This window comes from Acanthochromis polyacanthus, chromosome 7 (genome assembly GCF_021347895.1).
Source record: "Acanthochromis polyacanthus isolate Apoly-LR-REF ecotype Palm Island chromosome 7, KAUST_Apoly_ChrSc, whole genome shotgun sequence".
Lineage (NCBI taxonomy): Eukaryota > Metazoa > Chordata > Actinopteri > Pomacentridae > Acanthochromis > Acanthochromis polyacanthus.
The window spans coordinates 31,993,146-32,016,966 of record NC_067119.1 but is presented as its reverse complement, the minus strand read 5'-3'; the positions used below and the strand labels follow the sequence as shown (position 1 = coordinate 32,016,966).

General features: G+C 43.9%; 1 protein-coding gene across 4 annotated transcripts in view; it reads right to left on the bottom strand.

Annotated features, from left to right (window-relative positions):
- The window catches only part of sema4c (sema domain, immunoglobulin domain (Ig), transmembrane domain (TM) and short cytoplasmic domain, (semaphorin) 4C), a 114,568-nt gene extending 98,824 nt beyond the window's left edge, over window positions 1-15,744 (bottom strand). For 3 of the 4 annotated variants that reach the window (XM_022212391.2, XM_051950309.1, XM_051950310.1), the window contains exon 1: window positions 14,857-15,744. The gene's annotated coding sequence lies outside the window, so the exon portion shown is untranslated. Of the gene's footprint in view, window positions 1-2,639; window positions 2,704-14,856 lie in introns of all 4 variants that reach the window. The other variant, XM_022212392.2, reaches the window with a different exon arrangement.
- Window positions 15,745-23,821: the final 8,077 nt, after the last annotated feature.

Sequence of the window (23,821 nt, the reverse complement as noted above, 5' to 3'; positions counted from 1 at the left end):
ATAAAGAAGCTGTGATTAGATTAGCTTGGCATAAAGACTGGAAATTGTGGGGACCTGAGCATAATAACATCCACCTGCCCAAACATCTGAAGCTCAGTAATTAGCACATTATCTCATCCAATCCAAAAACAAACAAGTGAAGAAACTGAAATAAACTGGCCCATAGTGCTTCTAAAACCACAAATATTAATTTTTACACTTTCTGATTTAAATTTTGCGACTGCATCTGCTTCTTCAACTTCCTTAAACAGATAAAAATATGGACATACACTCAGCAAAACCCACAACCTTACCCCTCAGTTAGCCAGCTAAGTGTCAGGGACACACTCACACACACTCGATTACCTACACACACACACACACACACACACACACACACACACACACACACACACACACACACACACACACACACACACACACACACACACACACACACACACACACACACACACAAAAAGCAGCTAACTTGATTTCAAAATCAATTAATTAAAAAACACAGTCCTCTCCCACAGGGAGTGAAAGACAAATTTGAGGAATTTAATCCTGGTACACAAATCAGAGTTGTTCAGCCGAAGAGATATGAGAGGACAGGATGGATGGAGGGATGGAGAGATGGAGGATGAACGGTCAGTGAATATTAAAAAGGGAAGCCCATTTAACTCTGTCACTTCAATTGGACATGACTCCTCTCAGTTTTTCTATTTTGCTGTACTGCCCCACTTATCTATCTATCTATCTATCTATCTATCTATCTATCTATCTAGCTATCTAGCTATCTAGCTATCTGAGAGTAAGTCTGTTGTGAGTGTGTGTTGTTTCGGTTTATCAGCCTCCTTTCATTACGCCTTCTCTGTCTCTTTGGATTAGTCTTCAGACCTTTTTTGAATGAGACTTTATTGATGTTTTTGATACATAGAATCAGAGGGGGTCTGTGTGTGTGCGTGTGTGTGTGTGTGTGTGTGTGCCTCTGTTAGGAGTGAGTGTGTTCTCCGCGGCTGGTCTAACCTCGGGCAAAAAAAAAAATCAGAATAAAGAGTTTGCCTTTCTCTCCTCCCTGGTGTTCCTAAAAAAAGACTTTGCCTAATAAGTATGGAAAAAAAGACACTGCGAGATAAACTGTTCCATATGCCACAGCTGTGTGTGTATGTGCGTGTGCAAGTGTGAGCAACAGAGAAGATAGAGACAATGTGTGAGCGCACGAAAGTCTGCGTGCAAATGAATGCATTTGGCAAGTTATATGTGATTGTGTTGGTATAGGTGAGAGTGTGTGAAATAGAGAAATTGCACCTGGCCTTCCACATTTGTCTGATCATTGGTTTGCAAGTGTGCGAAAATGTGAGCAGTGAAAGAAGTATTCGGATCCTTCAAGAATAGCTTTTAAATTCTCTTTTCAATTTGCTTTGTTCTGGTAAATTTCCATATATGACTGTCAGGACGTGTCCTTACAGCATGCCTCTGCAATAAGAAGGAAAACACAAAATGAAAATTTCTCTCGACTCAAAATCTGAAACCTGTATGGTGCTGCTGACATGCTAAAGCCTCATTTTAGCTTCTGCTGCACATCTGTGTATCTTTACACAGACCTGCCACCACCAATTTTCCTAATTATTTCAGTAAGTTTATTAAAAACGACATTTTATCTAAAAACTGCCATTGTAACAAAGGTTTGCTCAGCACATATATTTTTGACATTTTGGAGGGACATGAAATGTAAAAATACTTCGCTGCAAGTAAAAGTAATTCAGAATGTCACTTTAGTATCAAGAAAAACACTCAGAAAGCGCAGTTACTCTGTCATATCATTTCTGACAGCTGAAGTCTTGAAAAAATTAGTGTCAGAACTCACGGCACCACAGCATGTGACCATCAGTGTAGATATACCCACAAACAACAGACACCGAATTGCGTGACCTAAATATGTAGCAGGCAGCAGGAATTGATGAGATTCAGAAACACCCACACAATTTAATCAATTGCTCCTTGTATGATTTTGGACAGATAAGTCCAGTGGTCGATTTTTAGCAGGATCACAATCATGTGAGTGTTCACTTGCTGTCATATCTGTAGTGACGCCGAGCCGCTATCTCACAATGATGCAGAAATCTTTAACACATCCGTGGATCCAGACTATAAGCTGCATCACTGTCAAAATCTAATCAGTTAGTCCTTGTGTCATTTCTGACCATCCCTGACAACTTCATCTGAATCCGTTAGTCCATTTTGAGTAATGTTGCTAACAGACAGACAGACAAACCAACGCTGATAGTCACATAACTCCACTGCGTTCCTTGGCGGAGTAAAAATATATGACAAGTATCTCCAAAGTATACTTAAAGCTATCATTCAGCAATTCTAATCTAGTACACTTTTACACTTTTCACATTCAGCAGCTGCGTCCCCACGTAATTGTCAAGCCACTTTAAAGTGATCGTTTGAAATGTTGCAAAAAAGACTTGTTTCCATTGATTGCTGTGAAAAAGCTACTGTGTGTCGTGCTATCTGAAGGTAACAGTATAGACTCCATGGCTTTAATAAACACATTAGAAGAAGGAGGAAACAAAAGCAGTTGTTTGCTGCAAAAAAAACCCAACAACCTTGAAATGAAAGAAGAAGCAAACAAAACTTTGGACACTTACCAGAGAAAAATGGAGCTAAGCCTTCAGGAATTGCTTTCAGTCTCACAAAACAGTCTCATTGCATCTAAAAGAAAGCATCAAATGTAAAATTAAATTAAAAAAAAACTTTTTCTCTGCAGAAAGGGCTCTCTCATAGGGTTATATTAATACATATGATCTATTATTGCATGTAAGTAGGACTTCAGCTACTTTGCATTTTTCAAATATATCAAGTAAAGTACTTGAAAACTATACATGAGAACACCACTCGAAATCTTCTTGGGAAGAATGAATTTTTGTCTGTATGCACAAGTCAGAGCAGTGGAGGGTGTATGTCTATGAGCTTGAACTCTGGGAGAGATCCATTATAAAAATACACAAGCAGTTGGGACTAAGAGAATAAGAATGAACACCATGAAGCAAAAGATGAGAGAGATTGAAAGAGGGGCTGAGAAAAGAAGGTGAGAGCCAGGCTGGAAATTGATGGTGTAATTGTTGACTGCTGGTCGGCTCTTATCTTGGTTTCTCAGGGATGTTGTCTGTGTGAGCTGGCTTCCTTCTTGCTTTGCAATCTCAGTCTCTCTCTCTCTCTCTCTCTCTCTCTCTAGGAGTGGACCAAATCTGGCAACCTGTATATGCTCCTCTATTTTTTTCTACTCCTGCCAGGCCTTGTATTCCTCCCATTTTCTGTCCCTCTCCTCCTTTATCTCCTTTCTGTCATATTATTGTGGCCACATCCCACTGAGCATCTTTCTTTCTCGATTTTTTTTCCTTCTCCTTCCATTCGTTTCTTCAAACTAGTCAGACACCATGCAGAGAGCAGTGGACTGGAAAAGAGCAGCAGGAGATGAGGGGGGTGGGAGCACAACCAGCCGGGGGTCAGAGGTGAGTCTGCAGCAGGATAGGGGTGGGTGAGAGGGGAAAAACAGAATCTGTCTCTCTCTTTCAGACCCTCCACCACACCAACACCTCAACAACAGGACCATTATAGCTGCAGCTGCCTATACAGCTGCGCTCAAAACAGGCTTCTGAGCTGGATTCAAGGTGAGGCCAATCAGGTGCTAACCAGAGATAGCCCTGATTACAAGAGGTGTTCTATTGTCTATGTATTTGCACAAAAAAAAAATGACAGAGCAATGATGAAAAATATCTGCGGTGGAAATGAAATGATTGTTGAAGTACTCTCGATAAAGCATTTCAGAGTGAAGAAAGAAGTGTGGAGAGGCAGACCTGTGAATCAATAAAGCCAGATTTAGAGTTGATGAGGGAGGTTAACAGGGCCCTCGAGGAGATCGAGACTCTGGAGTTTTCATCTTTCTTAATGTTGTCTTCACTATCAACCGTCTCCAGGAGGACAGCTCATCATTACTACACTGATATTACAGCACCTGGAACAAACATGTTGTCCATGTCAGGATTTTATACACAGCTATCTGTCAGTCCAGCCTCCCCATCTACAATGAATGTGGCATTCCTGTCTGCAGCATCTTTTCATGTCTATTGCGGGCAATATGCAAAGCAGACGAGTAGGTGGGGAGGTGGCATCGTCAACAAAAACAAACAGCGGGTTTGGGATATGCAGACATGCTACACTGCAGCCTGTATTTACTTTTCGTTGAAGGCGAAAAAGGGTTGTGTTTAACAAACCTCTCATACGGTTGTGGTTGACAGGCTACCTCTCTGCTGTAGAGTTAGCAGCTGCTTTGAACATCCTACCAGCTCCTCCGTCACCGCAGATGAAGAAGCGGTCTGATTCATGTGCTCAGATCATGCTGGAGTCATCATAGTGGGATCCATGAGGAAAAATCTGATTAGACAGTCTGCAAGCAAGGCATCGCACTCCTGTTTATCGCACATTGCCTCAATTTCCACAATTCCTGCTGGCTCTTTGCTGAGACATCCCCAATTAAAGCAAACAAATACACTTCAGCTGTGGAGATATTTGAAGAGTACAGCACATGGTGCGTCATCCTTGTCATCCCTGCCAAAAGCGCCCCATGGTACTTAAAAGTACTTGGTTAGTAGCAAAAGCCACACTGGTATCCCATTGATTTTTCACTAATAAAGAGTAGCATTGACTTCCCACTAAGACTTGATAGGCTGAGTCGCCATTAGGAACACTAAGTTAACTTTGAATTCTCCAATTAAAGTGCTATACTGGGTAAACGTCTATATTTCATCTTAGAGGGGCTAATGACTAACTTTTATTCTCCTGCAGGCCAAAATACAACTAGACAAACACAGCAGGAAATAAGCAACACAGCTCTCACTCTCCTAACAGCTACAAAAGTTAAGCTACTCCCACACACGAGCTCAGTGGAGATCTCAGAGAACAGCCATGTAGGGCCCTCCTGCTGCTGATAAGCCTGTTCGGGCCCCTCTGTAGTGCCTACCCTGGAGAGAGGCCATTAGCCCGGCTGCAGCTCCTTCCTGGATAAGCTGCAGCTTACCAGCCTGCAAGCCGCAGGGCAACTTTTTTATTGTCCTTTCAAAACTTTATGTGTGAGTGTGGGGCGAAGGCTCAGGAGGGGCTGTGTGTGCTGGAGTCTGCAACACTGCATGTGTGTGTGTGCACTAGTTGCGCGCTCCCGGCACTTCCTGCCCACTAACGGCCAGTCCCACGGTAGGGAGGGCGAGCTCTACCGGACCAGAACAATGCCAAAAAAAGGCTCTCATAAAAACAAACCACCATGCTCTGGTTAGCACGGGGAAGAGGAGGGTCAGGGCCTACTTTCCTTTACACACCCCCTACTGCTCCGCATTGGCATCATTATGCACATACATAAATGCACCAAATCTCAGTTGCATAAGCCACTATTTTTTTACTGCTATCTTCTGTGGCTAGTCTGCTCGCATTTACTTACACTATAAAGGAAAAAATGAATGAAAAGAGCAAGTAGCAAGAGCAGAATATGTATAAACTCCATGCAAAGTGCACACACACACACACACACACACACACACATACACACATACACACACACACACACACACATGTTTGTACTTCTATCTTAGTGAGGACATCCATAGGCGTAATGCATTTCCTAGAGCCTTACCCTAACCTTAACCATCACAACTGATCGCCTAACCCTAATCCTTACCCTAACCCTAACCAAACCTCAATTCATACCTGTTCTCTAAAAACAAGTCTTCACCCTCAAACATGGCTGTTTCAAAGTGAGGACCGGCCAAAATGTCCTCACTTTGTAAAAATGTCCTCACTTTGATAGTTAAATGCAGAAAATGGTACTCACAATGTAGCAAGTACAAGAACACACACACACACACACACACACACACACACACACACACACACACACACACACACACACACACAGCAAAGCATTGACGGTAAACAATAGGAACCTTGGCATTCAAACTGGGTCCAAACAGCACTGACGCGTCACCAAAACCAGAATAACAAAAAAGAGAACAATTCCGGCAGTTCTCTGTATACAGAGCATAGTGCGGACAACTGAGCCAGAAAACATCTGCTGAGTCGGAACAAACAAAACAACAAGCAGGCGAGGAACAGGCGCATCGGAGGCCTCAGAAAACATACTAAATACCTTACATGGTGCCCCCGAAACACAGTTGGCTCCCCGACAAAGTTTTCTTTTGGCCAAACATAATATATCTCTTCCTAATTCAGCTTCACCGTTTCAGTTAAATTTGGACAGACCTGGGAAGGATACAGGAGTCCAGTTGCTACTTGAAGATTAAATTACTGAACAAGTAATGAAGATTTCTCTCCTTGGGCCAGTCTTTGACACAGTTAGAAGATGAAAATTAGACTGGATGGCCAAAGACACTAACTAGATGAATGCTACTGTATGTGTTAAGTGTGAAGATATTATTCCACGAAGGGAAGAAAGAAATGATGTTTCTGCAATGACAATGATTAACGGACAGGTGCAACATTTTTCCTAGTTGAATCAATTCAGAGGAAGTGAAGAGAATCACTTCCTATTTACTAAATAGCACGCTACGATTGGCCTACCTTCGCCCATTTCTTGGCATGTCCAAATTCTGGAACAAAGAAATGCATTTTCTCCTGAGAATCCACATATTATTGCATGACTGTGCATCTGACAGTAATGATGCAAAATAATGATAATTATTAGGTTTCATGAAATCTCAACTCGCTGTTCCATATTGAATGCTTGTTAAACAGAGAGTATTAAAAGAGCTCTAAAGCAGTCTAATTACCATGGTAGTTTAGCCTAGTGTAAAGTTCAGAAAAAGCTAGCTATATGCTTTTCAAGGGTCAATTTATCTTGTTTGTTTATTCTGTAGGAAAAATTAAATTCAGTTACATGACGGTAAGCAGAGTTTTTAACCACTTTGGTCCCCTACATGCAGCTAACCAAATGTTGCTCCAGCCTCATATTTAGCAGAATGAAAGCAGTACTGATCTAATTTGACCCGTAGGCAGAAAGTGGATGAGAAAATTTCCAAAAATGTGGAACTTTAAAAAATGTAGACAAAAGAAACATAAATGAAAGCAAACTGCCTGACTAGCAGCTAGCTGTTTCCCCCGGCTTTAAATGCTAAGCTGCCCAAACAGTTTTGCACCTCTAATTTCATAACTTCCTATTTCCTCCTTCGAAAACTACAGGCTACTCATGTTTTTGTGCCAGGTGAGACTACAAGAACGTTTTTTTGAAATCTATTTTATGGGTCTTGACACTGACTGGTAAAAGCCAGAGAGGTCAGCAGCAAGAAACTCTATTTTTTGCTATTTCAGTGTCCTCATCAAGGAGCATTTTCAAATTTAGCTATCTTCGAAACAAAAATCCCCACATATGCTAACATAAACCTTCAATGTTCTATGTGCTGTGAGGTCAAAGTTTAGTCCAGTAACTACTATTTGTTGTTGTTTGGGCGCAATGAGGTAATGTCGCAGTCAAAGCTGTCTGATTTGACGCAACAATGGAAACAGAAAAGGCTGAAAGGGCTGATTATGTGACCACTCCTGTAAATGTTTGCATCGCTTTGTGGCTGCCCAAGTTTCCACAGCAAATATCCACCTTATAATATTCAAAACAGGAAAGACACACAGCTGCTCACTGCCAAACCAACTGCCTATTAATATTTATCAACATATCTACTTTTTATGACAGTGTATTATTGAAATCCTGCTCCATCTCAAGTAAGCAAAAAAATCCATTTAACCTTGTAACTCTGAGTGTCATGTTTTACATAAAAACTTGGATAGAAACCCAGTTACTGATAGACAGATGCCTACAGCGGAACAATATAGAGATAGAGATTGAGAGGGAGAGAAATAGCGAGGGTGGCGGGCAGCAGATGGCCAATAGTGGTCAGCTGGTAACAAACAAGCAGGTCAGGGCTCTCCTCCACCTCCATTCTACCACTCATAAATAATGCAGAGGACCCCAGTCTCCCAGAGCAGCTCCACCAAGCGTCTTCTGAAGGCCTCCAGTAACTCTCCGAGCGAGTCACATAAAGGGAGGCAGAGTTTGTTGTGCTGAAGAATAGCAGAAACCTTTATGACATGGTGGGGAGTTATGGATTACTCTCCATCTGTTCATGCATTTGTTTCAGACGTCCGTAATTAGATTTGGGTGATGCCTCTCTCCACTGCATTCTTACATGTTTAAAATTGCATGGATCAGCCCAGGAGGGGGGAAATTAAAGGTCAGAATGAAAGGCTTTGATAAACAAAACTTCCACATTGCAAATGTGAAAAAGATTTAGTGCATCCAGCTACACTGGCCCTACATATTTGCCTCCAGGAACGTCAGTATGCTCCATATTGAATTTTCCACCAGTCTGACTTTCCCTGGAAACACTTTTCCTCCCTGAGGGCTTATTTATTTATTGATCGCCCCAAAGGAGAACTGAATCATTCATTGAGGGTGACAAATATTTATTACTGTTCTGTGTTCTGTATTCTGAGAGAAGTGCATCTTTTAGCAATATTGTTAATTTCTGACAATCATGTCAATAGAACTTCATTTAATCTAACTGAATAGATTTTGTGAATAGAGAGGAAGATCCATAATGACAGCTCCCAGGGCATTCAGGGCACTGGCACTACAATTAAAGCCACCAAAAGGATTATACTGCTTTTCTCTATCCTAGCATAGTTTTCACTCACAATAGGCTGAATATGCACTTGTCTGTTCAATTAAAGTTGAGCTATATAAGTGGTAAGTGCTTACACTTTGGCAATGCAAAAATGACCTCATTACGCTACCCGAATCGAGCCGAAACGAGTGAAGGAGAGGAAGAGCGAAAAAAAATGTCTGCATAAGTGGATGAGAGAGATAGAAGATGAATGAGAGAGAGAAAGAGAGAGAAAGCTCAAAGGGAAGGCTGAAGTTGCAGAAGAGCAAAAGCTTCTCGTCTCGGAACAACTGCAATCACAGCCACTGCCAAAACCCTCTGGATCCATCGTCGCTGCCTGACGGAAACTTCTCAGTGGGCCTTTAAGCTACTGAGAATGGGCTGGAGGTTGTGCAGTGGTATGTGTAAGTGTGTGTGCTTCAGTGTGTGCACAGTTTGTGTCCCACATTGCAGGAATAGCACAATCCATAGCATTTCAATGATAAATTACAACCACATCAATTTTAAGAAATTGGAGATTGTGCTGAAACAACCAACATCCTCTCCTGAAAGCTGATAGCGCGTTTTCACATCACACACATTTTCACATTGGAAGAAATGCAACACGCTGGGAAACACTCACAAATTTCACATCAACTATGAAACATTAAGAGACACAGGAACACGATCTGCAAGTCAAAAGCTGTGTCCTAGTTTTGTACTGCATACTAATTGTGAGCATGGTTTCATATGTGTTTCACCTCATTTCATTGAAAACAATTTCCTAGAAACATCAACTATAAGATGTATGATAATTGCAAAAATCAGCAAACTGTATTTTGACAATTAGCATATGCATATTTCATCCATTATGTAGTATGTAAATGTTGCATAACAACACAGATCAACACAGACATTTTCTCTGGCTATTTCCGTACTGGAGGAGAGGTAAAGAGATAAAGAGATATTTTAGTTTTATTTTAGTTTCTCCCTGAAACCTCTAACTCATTTTCTTTGTGTTTATACAATATGTTTCTTTATTTTGCACGCATGCCATAAAAATTGATGAATGCATTTCTTGACGTGTTTGCATATTGTTCATTAGCATGGGTTTTCTTAAGCTGCAGTGCTGTGGCCTCCTCTGGGGTACTGCAGTTTTTCTCCTGCACTGATTTACAGCACAGAGACAGTTGCTTGAGAGCCCAAGAGAAGGTCCTGTTCATCTAGAAGAGATAAAACTTGATTTTCAAACTAGCAGATGGTGGAGAGAATGGCAGAAGAAACAACACAAAACAGAGCTTTCCTACATACAGCCATCAGCCACAACATTAAAATCACCAACCAGTGAATGCATAAGGTTGATCATCTCATTACATTACAACGTTCTGCTGGGAAACCTTGGTTCCCATCACTCATGTCGATGTTACCAAAGTCCTTGTAAGCAAGTCTCACTACTCAGCAGCCATCTTGTTAAAGCCCACAGGCTATCATTAGATTAATGAAGACAGGATACTAACTGCAATTTCAATAATATCTGGCACATAAAAACTGATAAAATCACATCAATTTTTTGGAGACTTTGCCCCAAAACAAGGTTAAAAGGCATTTTTTCCCCACAGGATATACTTCTACTACACATTTACAGTTTCAAGACATTTCACTTTGTGAGTGCAACAACATAATTAGCCAAATGGCTCCTAGTTTGGTGTTAAAAAGCAGATAACTGGTTTTTTGGGAGGAGGGTGGGACGAATCATAGAATGGACATCTTTGGTGGTTCAGAATTGTCCCATAGATTTCTATTCAGTGTTTTCTGGCTGTTTTGTCCTAATCATGACAGATGAAGAGAAACATGGACACGTCACAGGAAGAGAGACAGGAAGGACCAAACGTCATGGGTTTGGGTCTGAACTTAGACCAAATGAAATGAAGAAAATCTGATTGCAATTAATTATACAGGCTCAGTTCTCATCAGTTATCATGATTAATGTGCTAATGAAATGCTAATGTGTGAGGTCAGGTCCAAAGCTTGTGTCCATGTGGCGACTGAGCTACAGGGGCTGTAGTGTGCATGTGCAGAATACGGAGACGTGAGTCCTCCCAGGGGACTCCAAAACAGACTACAAACTTAGAATTATGGCGTCCACAGCTGTTCATGTGCACATCCACAAGGGAGTACAACCAAGGCTTAACATTTCTTCATGTGTGCAACTTCATGTTCTGGTTTAACTGTGAGTTTTAGGGAGCTGTGCACATATCACAGCTACATTCATTATCTTGTCTACACAGATGATGGAGCCCCTGATAAGGAACCGACAGCAATAATAATGCAGACTCATGCAAAGCGAAGGCATAAAAGCATAAGGTTTATATCACTTTGACCCTGAACCGTGCCAAAATCCATTTACCATGATGTTCCCGTAAACAAGCCTCTTCCCCTCCTCTTCCTCTAAACATCAGGCCGTCCAGCCCAGCCCTGCCTCCTGCTGTTCCCCTCCAGCACACACACACGACCCATCTGCCTCAGCTCTCCAGACCTTGCATCTGGCCTTCCATGAACCATATCTCTGTTCAGCTTTCACACACACATACACACTGACGAGCATCGAAAGGGAAAAAAAACAACAACAGAATCAGTGTGATTCTGTTCGTGCAGCATCAGAACACAGAGGGCACAGCTTGCGATGTGAACTCCCTTCAGCTCAGCAGGAAACAGACCGGTTTGAAACAGCAAAAACAAAACCAGATCTGCTTCTGAAAGAGACTTTTTGAAGAAAAGCAGATAGAATTAAATCTGTTGTGGGAAGCAAGAAAGATGTTTTGAAAAAAAAAAAGAGCCTCCTGTGGGAAGCTGGCACATCAACTGTTGCTCAGCAGAGGGAGGAAAAAATGTATTTCCCACCATCTAAAATACATTATCGTTAGCAGATTCAGATCCATACACTGACACAGCACCAGAGCGGACGTGAATGCCGACTGTGTGTGTGTGTGTGTTCCTGTATGCGTAGCCGCGGAGTTACAGAATCAGCAGTGATCCTGTTATCATGGGATTTTACTGTGCATTCAGCTGTGCACCATGTGGGCTGCAGTATCTATTGCATTGACGTGATGTATGTGACACAGAGTTGACAATTAAACACGCAAACACACACAGGCACAGAGCAGACAGCAGACATCTGGTACAGTGACGAGCTATGACGCAATGTTGACCCTCAGGTGTCAGTACGCACAGCTTCATCATCATGCATGTGCACACAAAGACAGCGAGACACATGCAGTGACACAATTAGTGAACACAGCTGAATAATTGGATTGATAAGTGAACTGGCTATTACAGCTAGATTCACTGTTTGAGTCACTTTTCAAACAAAAACACCAGAAATTTGCTTTTTTTTCTCCCCCAGCTTCACAAGCGGGAGGGTTTGCAGCTTTCTGACTAGACATTTCACGTCTCTGGGTGACAGACTGTAAGGCAGCGAAAGCAACACATTATGACATTATGTCGTGCATGCAGAAACTTCAATGTTAGTTTTTCCTTTGTTTTCTGACATTTTATAGGCTAAAAACATTCAGGTTAATATGTTTGTTTTATTGGATCTGGCTTTTATTACTTTAAAGTACAGATACTGAAAAGTTCTGCACTTTTTTAACTGTTGAATGAACTGTTGCAGACCATAATAACAAGTATGAGTACTTACGGGAATGCATATTATGATGTTGCTGACAAGTACGCAATACAGTTATGAGTCTAATTTTCCCAGTGGGACAATAAAGTATCTCTATCTATCTATCTATCTGGAAAATCATAGCCACTTTCAGCCTTGTACTGAAGCCGACACCGACGTGGACAACACATGCACGACACAACAGCCAGAAGGGACACATAAACACACACACATGCTACAAATAAGAGATAAAAGCATGGAGAAATTACGCATCTGTCAAGCTCGTACTCAAACATCACAAGAGAACACATGAAACTGTGAAGCTGCACATGTCTATGCCTAAACCCCTCTGTTGAAGCGTGGCCGTTTACATGTGTGCATTTAGCCTGCGTGACCGTGTGCTATTCAACTGTGTGTGTGTGAGTGTATGTGAGGAGCAGCACAAGAAGTGTGTGTGTGTGTGTGTGTGTGTGTGTGTGTGTGTGTGTGTGTGTGTGTGTGTGTGTGTGTGTGTGTGTGTGTGTGTGTGTGTGTGTGTGTGTGTGTGTGTGTGAGGGAAGATGGGAAGGAGGCTGGCTGTCAGGATGTAGAGTCCATTGTCTGTCCGACAATGAAGAGATCGAGTCGGCAGGAGTCCTGTGGCTCCCTCAATGGAGGCATTAACATCTGGGGCCAGAGGGCTGCAGTGTGTGTGTGTGTGTGTGTGTGTGTGTGTGTGTGTGTGTGTGTGTGTGTGTGTGTGTGTGTGTGTGTGTGTGTGTGAGACAGAGAGAGAGAGAGAGGGAGGGAGAGAGAGAGAGAGAGAGAGAGAGAGAGAGACAGACAGAGAGACAGACAGAGAGAGAGAGAGAGACTGAGTGTCTTTGTCACTACTACCCTGGATAAAACTGGATTTTCAAGGCTTTTTTCCCTCCTGATAGTGAATAATGCAGATGTCAGGAGGAATTCAACAACCAAATTGGTTTCCGGAGATATCTCCTTGTAACCTGCTTCACTTCTGCACAATCTACTGGGCACACTTATATCGAGGATTACGTGTGTTTTTAAAGGTCTGTGAACTCCATTTCACAAATTAAAAGGTGAGCAAAGAGAATTTGGGCAGGATTATCCTCTCTACGCCGCAAATGTCAGCTTTGCCAACGCAGAACTTCTGCTAGTATATTACTTTCATTAATCTTTGCAAATGGCAGAGACACACATGGAGACGTGGCGAGCCGGCCGGCCGCCAGCCTTAAAAGAAATCCATGAAAAACCTCACGAGACAATTACACAAATATCACAGCGCACAGCAAATCCTCAAGGACAATAATGCTCGTGTAAAGCCTATCTGCTCCATCCCACATGGCAATAACATGCCTCCACTAACTTCTCCCACAACCCTCACCCTATAACACCCCCTCCTCACTCTCCCTCCTGCACTGTCTGTTAGTTAACAGGCACTGGCACCATACAGCTTGTAAAAAAAAAATGAAAAAAAACCTCCTCCTCTTTCTAAACCAACACCTTTTTACACAAACCCCTGCTCACTGTCCAGTGTGGACGCCTGTCTCCCCCCACGCAGCCCCCTCCTCCTCAGTAATTACAATAATCACTCGACTGAAGCTAATACTGACTTCATTAAGGCAAGAAAAAAAATCTGGAGGGGGAATGAGGAGTTAAAAAGCACTCCAAAGTAATATCTCAAGTCTGTGGATTATTGTCAGCATAAGAGCTTAATTTTTGGAGTGTCAGCTGAGCGAGCGGGGGAATACAGGCAGCACTTGAGGGGACTCGCTGCTTTTATGGCATTGGAGAAATTAAAAAGCTCTGCCTGTTTTTCAGTGGGAAATCTCAAATCATTAATCTGTATAAGTGGAGAATACTTTTGAAATTTGCTGGAGTACGTTTATAATCTACTTCCCCTCAGGAGTCACAAAGTAAGTTAGGAAAAGGATTTGAGTATCATAGTGATACTGTAAAAGATACAAAGCAGAGTGGAGGAAGACAAGGTGCTTAAAAGTTCATTATAAGGCACCAGAATCAATCAGGACTAAGAGATATTAGAAGAAATCACTATTTTGAGTAATCCTGACACACTGCAGCAAAAACCACTTCTTCCCAGGCATGTAGCTGTGCGTTTTATACTGTATTGTACTGTACTGTGATTTAGTAGCAGCACATACAGTAAATGGACGGACTACAGTTGATTCCCTTCCAAGTGCTCCTGACCGCAGTGCGCTGTGTTTACACTGCGCGGAACGGAGATAAAGTTGCACCACACTGAGCCCCAAACTGGCAACCCCACAACACCTAAATGATGCGTTCAGGCAACGCGTTGTGTCCCAAATCGTACTGTGTGTAAGAAGAGAAAGAAAAAAAGCAAAGGGGCTTCATGGCAACAGTTGGAGACCAGGACGCTCCGGGTTTGGATGTTTTCTGTCTCTGCGTCCTTCGTCTACTTTTAATCCTCGCAGCGCAGCAGCCTCCATTACAGCCTCCGATAAATTACGAGCGCAAACTTACCTCATTATTACGGTGATAGTGCTGATGATCACAGGGTTTCCTCTCCGTCTTTCTCTGACGACAGATCCAGTATCCCTTCCTCCTGCCTCTCTTCTCTTCTCCGTTATCTCGCGTTTGTTTTTTGAATTTGGAGTTATAAATTATTCCACATCCTCATCAATTTCTGATGGATTTCGTCCGCCGGTTTTTTTTTCTCTCTCCCCTCTCTGTCCTCTGTGATTTTTTAAATGATTGGACTGGAAGGCAAATCAAGCCATATGATCCTGTCATTCAGTTCCTACACAGAAGAACTGGCTCTCCGCGCAACTCCCTCCCAAGGCTTTGTAACACGAAACCAAGAGGAGGAGGATGAGGAGGAGGAGGAGAAAAGGAGCGCAGGAAAAAGGGCAAAGAAAAGAAAAGAAAGCGTGAATTTAATCCGCTATCTGGGACGAACTAGAAGGATCGATCCGCCTTGTGTGAGTCAGAAGTTTGAGTAGTCCGTACCGAGCAGACACGTCGGAGTGGATCGTGGCGCTGCGTTTCTGTGCCAATCTCCACTGGAAATGATGCGTGTGTTCGCGGCGCTGCAGCGTGTGTGCGCCCCCAGCCTGCTCCTGCAGTACGCATCACAGCAGGGACCGGGGAGGATTTCAAAAAAAGGCACACAAACAGGTCTCCGCCCATCAGCCCCTCCGAACAAGGGCCCCGACAGAGCCGAGGGGCCCCTGCAGCAACCATTACACGTCTTCATTAAGACGGTTTCTTTGTGTGGGGAAGTGGAAGGTCTGTTTGGGCAAACTGCTGCGCAACCTGGAGTCTGACCTGAGACACTCCGAGGTCCTTTTTAACGAGCCCCACACAACCAAATGAGGATTTGGTTTGGGGTTTGGGTAGCAGGGTGGCCCTCCGCTTAAAGATACCATTGTTCAGCCTGCTTCCTGCCCCGCTAAGGTGCCCCTGAGCAAGGCTCCACATCTACTCTGCAGATGAAGCAGGGAGAATAGATCAATTTAGCATCAATTCAGCATTGTTATTCTTCTAATTATCACTTTTCACTGAAGAAGTGGAAGTGGTGTAAGAAATACAAAGAATGTGTTGTTGGCAGATGAGGCCTGAACCAATAACTGTTACTCAGCTGTGATAATTTTATTTGTCATGAAGAAATTAATGTTCTGGCTTTTAATAAATTGTGTTTTTTTGTAGTGTTAAGTATCTTCTCTGGGCGTTTTAATGACTGTTCTCCAAACATGAAGCTGCTTATCTGCTGCTGCTGGTAAGAATGTTTAGCCTCGGCAGAAGAGGCCAAATGAGTGTTGGAGGATGATATATTGATATCTCTTCAAGTCACATGGTGAAAAGACTTCATTAAAATCCCTTCATTCATATTTTATTCTTAAACACACACACACACACACACACACACACACACACACACACACACACACACACACACACACACACACACTGAAATGTTTCAATTACTGTTCCTTCACTTAGATCCAAGGATGTTGTAGCTGTTATCACTTTCATCCACTCAGTGGGAAAAGGTTACTAATGTATGGGCTCGCCTTCAAGCTCAAAGCCCGTTTTTTTGTGACAACACAGCTCATTTGGAAGCCAGTCAGGATCAAGTATCCTGCTTATACAAGAAACTTAAAGCCTCCAGTGCACAGACACTGAAATGGGTCTATAATGAAAAGGCAAGTTAGGCCTGTTTCTATTACCTGCTTTGGAGCAAATAAACTGGATTGTGTAGTGTCATGTAAAGGTGGCATGTACTTTACGTTATTCAGTAGTGTAATAAATTGAGTAGAAAAAGCTGGAAACAAAACTTTAGCACTGACATAGTGCTGTGTAGAATGGTCTAACTGCACCTCATCATCATTCTGCTACAGGGAGAAAAAAGTTGTAGAATGTTTGTATTCGTTTAAATCAAGCACCATCGCTTTGAGCTGTATGAAGAACACAATGCTGTGATGATGTTCATGTAAAACTCAGAATTTTGCATTATTATTCCACCGACGAATGGCAGTTATGTGACAGTTGGTGTACGTTTGTCCATCTGTTTGTCTGTTAGCAGCATTACTCAAAAACTGACTGACGGATTTGGATGAAATTTCCAGGGAAGCTCAGAAATGACACAAGGACCGCATGACTAGATTTTGGCAGTGATGCTAGTTTAGTCTGGATCTGCGGATATGTTTAAGATTTCTGTATCATTGCAAGATAGCGTCATGGTGCAAGTGAACACTACGTCAGCTGTCTGCTAATGATCATGATTACAAATCATACTACTACAAATTGACCGTTGTGGACTTATCGGGACTTATCTGTCCGAAATCATACAAGAACCAACTGATTAAATTGCGGGGGTATTTATTGATTTATTTTTTAAATATCCCTTTTTAATCCCACAAGGGGAAATTTGTAGTTTTCGCATATCCCAATTGGGGTCAGGGCGCAGCGTCAGCCATGGTACAGTGCCCATTTCCAAGTCTCATTAATTCCCGCCGCTCGCTACACATTTTGGTCACGTGATTCGGCAGCCATACATAACGTACACATGCGCAACACAAGCCTGTGCTCAGCGCAAGGTCATTTTGTTTGTGGGTACATCTATATTAAATGGTTACATTGTGGAGGCTGGAGAAAAGGAGACGAAAATCGCCAGGAGTCTCAACAACTTTATTTTCCACTCTCCACTCTTGCTTCTTGCAACAACTCAGCCGGGACACAACAACTTCCCTCCGCCAAAACCTGGAGGTTCAAAACCCCGTTTTTCCCCTTCACAATAAAACTGCCCTTTGTGTGTGAGACCTAAATCTAATGTGCACCACACAGGCCCCCCCAGAACACACAAAGGAAACACAAAAACAGAACATGCAAGCAGCAAATCCTCAAACATACCACTCAGGCAAACGAACTATTCTAGTGCGTAGCAACTGGTGAAAAAACTCCAGCACCTCCCTCCTGACCAAAACCGTCCAACAACCCCAGGGGTCAAACCTGGGACATCAGCCAGGAACTCGCCCGGGACTCTCAGAGACTGACCCAGAACCAACTGAGCAGAAGAGGCGTGCAGGTCCTCTTTGGGGGCGGAACGCAGACCCAGCAAAACCCAGGGCAGCCTATCGACCCAGCGACTGTCTACCAGGGACGCACGGAGAGCAGCTTTCAAAGAACGATGAAACCGCTCGCACAGTCCATTGGCCTGTGGGTGATAAGCCGTGGTGCGGTGCAGATTAACCCCCAAGCTCCCAGCTATCGCATTCCAGAGCTCCAAGGTAAACTGAGGGCCCCTATCCGACGTCATGTCCAAAGGCACACCAAACTGTGACACCCAGGAGTAGATGAATGCCCGGGCAACGTCAGGCGAAGTAGTAGAGGACAGGGGAACCGCTTCGGGCCACCGTGTGGTCCTGTCCACCATGGTCAGGAGGTGAGTAAACCCACGGGACAGGGGAAAAGGACCGACCAGGTCCACATGTACATGGTCAAAACGTCTCTCAGGAATGGGAAAGGGCCCCAAAGGAGATTTAACATGACGCTGTACCTTAGCACGCTGGCACGCCATGCACGTAGTAGTCCAAACTTTGACATCCTTTCTGAGACCGGGCCACACGAACCCTGTCCCCCACCAGTCTGACCGACGCCTTAACCCCCGGGTGTGACAGGGAGTGGACAGCCTCAAACACACGGCGGCGCCAAGCGGCGGGAACCAAAGGGCGCGGCTTGCCCATAGAAACGTCGCAAAGGAGGGACACCCCGCTGTCATGAAACGTGACATCAGTCAGCTGCAAACTAGACTCGGTTGTGCGCAGCGCCTGCACCTCATGGTCCTTCAGCTGGTCTGCAGCCATTTCAGCATAGTCCGTCCCCAAATGAACAGTGGAAATCTGGGTACGGGACAGGCAGTCAGCAACCAGGTTGAACTTCCCAGCCACGTGTCAAATGTCTGTCGTAAACTCTGAAACAGCAGAAAGCTGCCGCTGCTGTCGTGCCGACCAAGGTTCGGATGTCTTAGCCATAGCAAATGTAAGGGGTTTATGGTCCACAAAAGCAGTAAACTCCCGGCCCTCCAAGAGGAACCTGAAGTGGCGTGTGGCGAGGAAAAGGGCTAAGAGCTCCCTGTCGAATGTACTGTACTTCCTCTCAGAGTCACGCAGCTTCCTGCTGAAAAAAGCTAGCGGCTGCCATGCCCCGTCAGACCATTGTTCACAAACCGCCCCGACGGCGTAATCGGACGCATCGGAGGTCAGGCGATGGGTGCAGCCGGGTCAGGGTGAGCTAACAGGGCAGCATTGGCAAGCGCCGCCTTTGCCTCCTCAAAAGCTAGCAACCTCTCCGGGGTCCACTCAATGTCCTAGTTACCTTTTTTTCCTTTTAACGTGTCGTATAAGGGGTGCATGATGTGTGCAGCTCGGGGGATGAAACGGTTGTAAAAATTAACCATCCCCAAAAACTCCTGAAGGGGTTTCATAGAGCTAGGACGCGGAAAAGCCGAAACTGCTTCGACTTTGGCAGGGAGTGGCACAGCGCCCCGTCGCGACACGCAGTGTCCCAGGAACTCGATTTCTGAAAGACCGAACAGACACTTAGCCGGGTTCACAATTAATCCGTGTTCACTGAGACGCTCGAAAAGTCTGCGAAGGTGTAACAAGTGTTCCTCCATGGAGGCACTCGCCACCAATATGTCATCCAGGTACACGAACAGGAAAGGCATATCGCGCAGCACAGAGTCCATGAGCCGCTGAAATGTCTGAGCCGTGCCCTTCAGGCCAAAAGGCATCCTCAAAAACTCGAACAGCCCAAAAGGAGTGATGACAGCGGTTTTAGGGACATCCTCTGAACGGACAGGTACCTGGTGATAACCTCTCACCAAGTCGACTTTGGAGAAGATGACCGCCCCCGCCAGGTGCGCAGAAAAATCCTGAATATGGGGGACTGGGTATCTGTCATCAGTGGTAGCATTGTTGAGGCGCCGGAAATCACCGCAAGGCCGCCAGCCCCCGTCGGACTTTGGAACCATGTGTAGTGGTGAAGCCCATGGGCTGTCAGAACGGCGCACGATGCCCAGTCACTCCATGCTGGCAAACTTCTCTTTGGCGATGGCCAACTTAGCTGCATCCAGACGGCAAAACAAAAACTGGTGGGCCGACTGTAGTGATGTAATGCTCAACCCCGTGTTTAGCTACTGCAGTAGAAAAAGCGGGGACCGTAAGGGCAGAAAACTCAGCGAGCAGGCGCTGGTACGTGTTCCCATTAGCGAGCATGTTTGCCAGTACAGGCCCTGCGAACCCCAGAGTACACGGGTAAGATTCAAAAGATACAGCATTAATCAAACATCTGTTAGCTACATCTACTAACAGCCTGAATGCACACAGAAAATCTGCACCCAGAATAGGTACTGAAACTGAAGCTACCACAAAGTCCCAGCTAAACTCACGGCCATTAAAAGACACAGTCATAAACCTGGTGCCATAGGTGCAGATAGGTGTGCCATTAGCTGCATCCAGCGGGGGTCCTTGTCCTTGTCCCAAATTGTCAGCAGAGGAGGGGGGAACGATGCTCTGTTGCGCCCCCGAATCCACGAGGAAACGACGTCCAGAAGCGCTGTCCTCAATGAAAAGCAGCTTGTTGTCGTTGTCACCGGTGCACGCAGCTGCTAGTGAGCGCCGGTCTGCTCGTTTCCTGGCCGCTGAAAGGAACACGGTTGGACACATCGCCGAGCATTCACTCCGAAGTGGCGGTGGAAGAAACACAGGCTGCTCTCCCTTCTCCGGCACTCCGTGACGGCAGCTACCTCCACTGAATCATCACCGTCGGACCCGCCCGGCAACAGGGCATGCACCGAAAACTGACGGGATGCTAGCAACAGTCTGTCAGCTTCTTCAGCCAAACCCCTATAATCTTTAGTACGGATGAGGGGAGAGGCGGCCAGGGCAGTGCGTACCTGAGGCGGGAGCCGGCGCAGGAAAAAGTGGGTGAAGAGGAATGAAGTGTCACCGGAGCCCAGCAGTGCCAGCACATTCTCCATCAGCTCCGAGGCTTGCTGTCTCCTAACCCACTCAGAGATAACAGTCGGTCGGCCCGCTCCATATCCGAGAGCTGGTATGTCCGTATTAACTGAGTCTTCAGTGCCGCATACTTGCCGACAGCCGGCGGGTCACGCAGCAGTCCCATCAACCTGCGAGTAGTGGCTGAATCCAAAGCCGCGACGACGTGAAAATATTTCGTGTCGTCCGTGGTGATGCCACACAGGTGAAACTGGGCCTCAACATGCTGGAACCATGGTTCTGGGTCATGTGTCCAGAAATCCGGCAGCTTTACAGTAGCTGCAAAGACAGCCGGCGGAACCACAGCCGGTGGAACCACAGCAGCAGCAGCCGCACCAGACGAAGTCGCTTCGGTCGACATGTCCCTACTTGTGAGGTTCAACGTTGGGGTCACCAATGTGGAGGCTGGAGAAAAGGAGACGAAAATCGCCAGGAGTCTCAACAACTTTATTTTCCACTCTCCACTCTTGCTTCTTGCAACAACTCAGCCAGGACACAACAACTTCCCTCCGCCAAAACCTGGAGGTTCAAAACCCCGTTTTCCCCCTTCACAATAAAACTGCCCTTTGTGTGTGAGACCTAAATCTAATGTGCACCACAACATTCTATAGTACTGGGATTTCTGCCGCAAATTTTTTCAAGATTTCAGCCATCGGATACAACTGAGCAGCCCTGGCTGAGTACTGCGCTCTCTGAGTGCTTTTCTTGTTACATAATGCAAACCTTTGGCAAAAGTTTTCACTCTAGTTGGTTGCTGCTTGGAGGTTATTGTTGGTTCCCATAATGAAGGGGATTTTGAAGCTACTCCAATGCCTTATATTTGACTTGCAACACTTGAGTTTTTAATCTTTTATCTTGCTTTAATTTGTTGTACCCGTCAGCGTATTGCCAACCAAGTTAAAGTCCTGATATGTGAAAACTTACTTGGCAATGAAAGAGATTCTGATTCTTAAACGGCCAATGGCAAGCTTTTACCTGCAATCCACAGCCAGTGAGTCAGAGGCTAAAAAACCTCGAAGCCATCTGTAAGAGGAAAATGTTTAAAGGGCTTCAAGAACTGGAAAATGTATTAATTATTCTAAATGTCAGCTGATATTGGACTTTTTATTCTGTCTGGAGGCGAAAACAATGAAAACAGCAGAAACAGCCCATCAGTCAAGTCAGTCAAATGTTTGCTACGTCTGAACTTATACAGTAAGATGTTTCCATCACCCATTGCATGTACTGGCTCGAAAAAGACAAAATTCACCTAATACTAAAACCTTTTTATGCAAAATTCAGGGCATTTTATCACCTCCTTTAACTTTTTGTAATGTGATTCCCAAAAATGCGTAGAAGAATACGTTACAGAAACATACCGAAAATGCACTTTTCAGTGAAAGATATGGTGAGCAGCAGTAAGATGTGTAAGACCCACGTTTTACATTTTCATGGCTTGTGCAGTTACATTATCCCAAATGTTTAAATATGTAGTTTATATACACTACTGTTCAAAAGTTTGGGGTCACCCAGACAGTTTCATGTTTTCCATGAAAACTCACACTTTCATTCAGGTTCTAACATAGCTGCACAAGGGTTTTCTAATCATCAATGAGCCTTTCAACACCATTAGCGAACAAAATGTAGCATTTGAACACAGGAGTGATGGTTGCTGGAAATGTTCCTCTGTACCTCTATGTGGATATTACATAAAATCAGCTGTTTCCATCTAGAATAGTCATGCACATTAACAATGTGCATGACTGTATTTCTGATTCATTGAATGTAATCTTCATTGAAAAAAAAAGCTTTTCTTTGAAAAATAAAAACATTTCTAAGTGACCCCTAATCAGAAGAATATGCATAATACTTATAAACCTTATCATACTATGTCTTTTGATTAAAGACCTCATAGGAACAGAAATGACATGCTGAGTGTTCACATAAAAACATCTTGTGTCCAGCTATTAAATGTCTGAAATGGAGTGTATGATATTTATTGATTTTGGTGACAGACAAAGAGCAGATGTAATTTTAACATTTTTAACAAGTGACTTGCTTCTGTGGGAAAATCATATTAGACACAAGTAATTTTCAGTGTTTCATATGTCATAAAACATGTCTTGAGGGGAATCTATAACTACAAAAGGTCAGGCATTTCTCAAATGTGACACTTTAGTGCAGGATGGTATTTTCACGTGACCGTGTTTTGCAAGCTCCATCTTATTATAGAAGAGCCCCTTTTCCTTTCTTTTTCTTTTGTTTTTTCTTTTCTTTTTTGTGCCTTTTTTTTTGCTGAGGATAATGTCCAGAGAGTCTAGGCACAAACAAAAGTTTTGTGTTTGAGTGGAGATCCAATAACACTGAGTTCTACAGTTCCCATAAAGCAGCACAATAACCTCCTATATGTCTTTTAAACTCTGCACATTCAGACTCTGTGTTTAAAAACGCGGTGCTCTGGATATATATTCATTATTTCTATATCCTCAGAGTGGAACACACATAGGATTCTCTCAGACTGTATTGATCACATTCAATTACACTGAATATAGAGAATCAAAGCCATGGGGAAATACTGCTGCAGATATTGCAGCTACTGAGCCTGCTGATGTTTCTTTCTTTTCTTTCATGCTCTCATGTACTTTATTATGATTACTTTGTTTTGGCAAGGGCTCTGGTGTCTTACTATCCTTTTGTTGTGTTCGCAGTTCTTTTTCAATTAGTGTGATTGAATGCTATGTTGACTGAAATGATTACCATGAAAGTGAAATAACTGTCCGATATAAGCTTTGTTGTCACAGTGCCAGTGTTTTCTGGGAAGGAACAGCACTTTAAATGTTTGTTAGCATTTGCAAAGGTGTGTATGTGCACTCACCAAGCACTTTGTCATGAAAACCTGTACAATCCACAGCAATCCAACACAACAGCTCTGCTGCCGAGGTGATAAT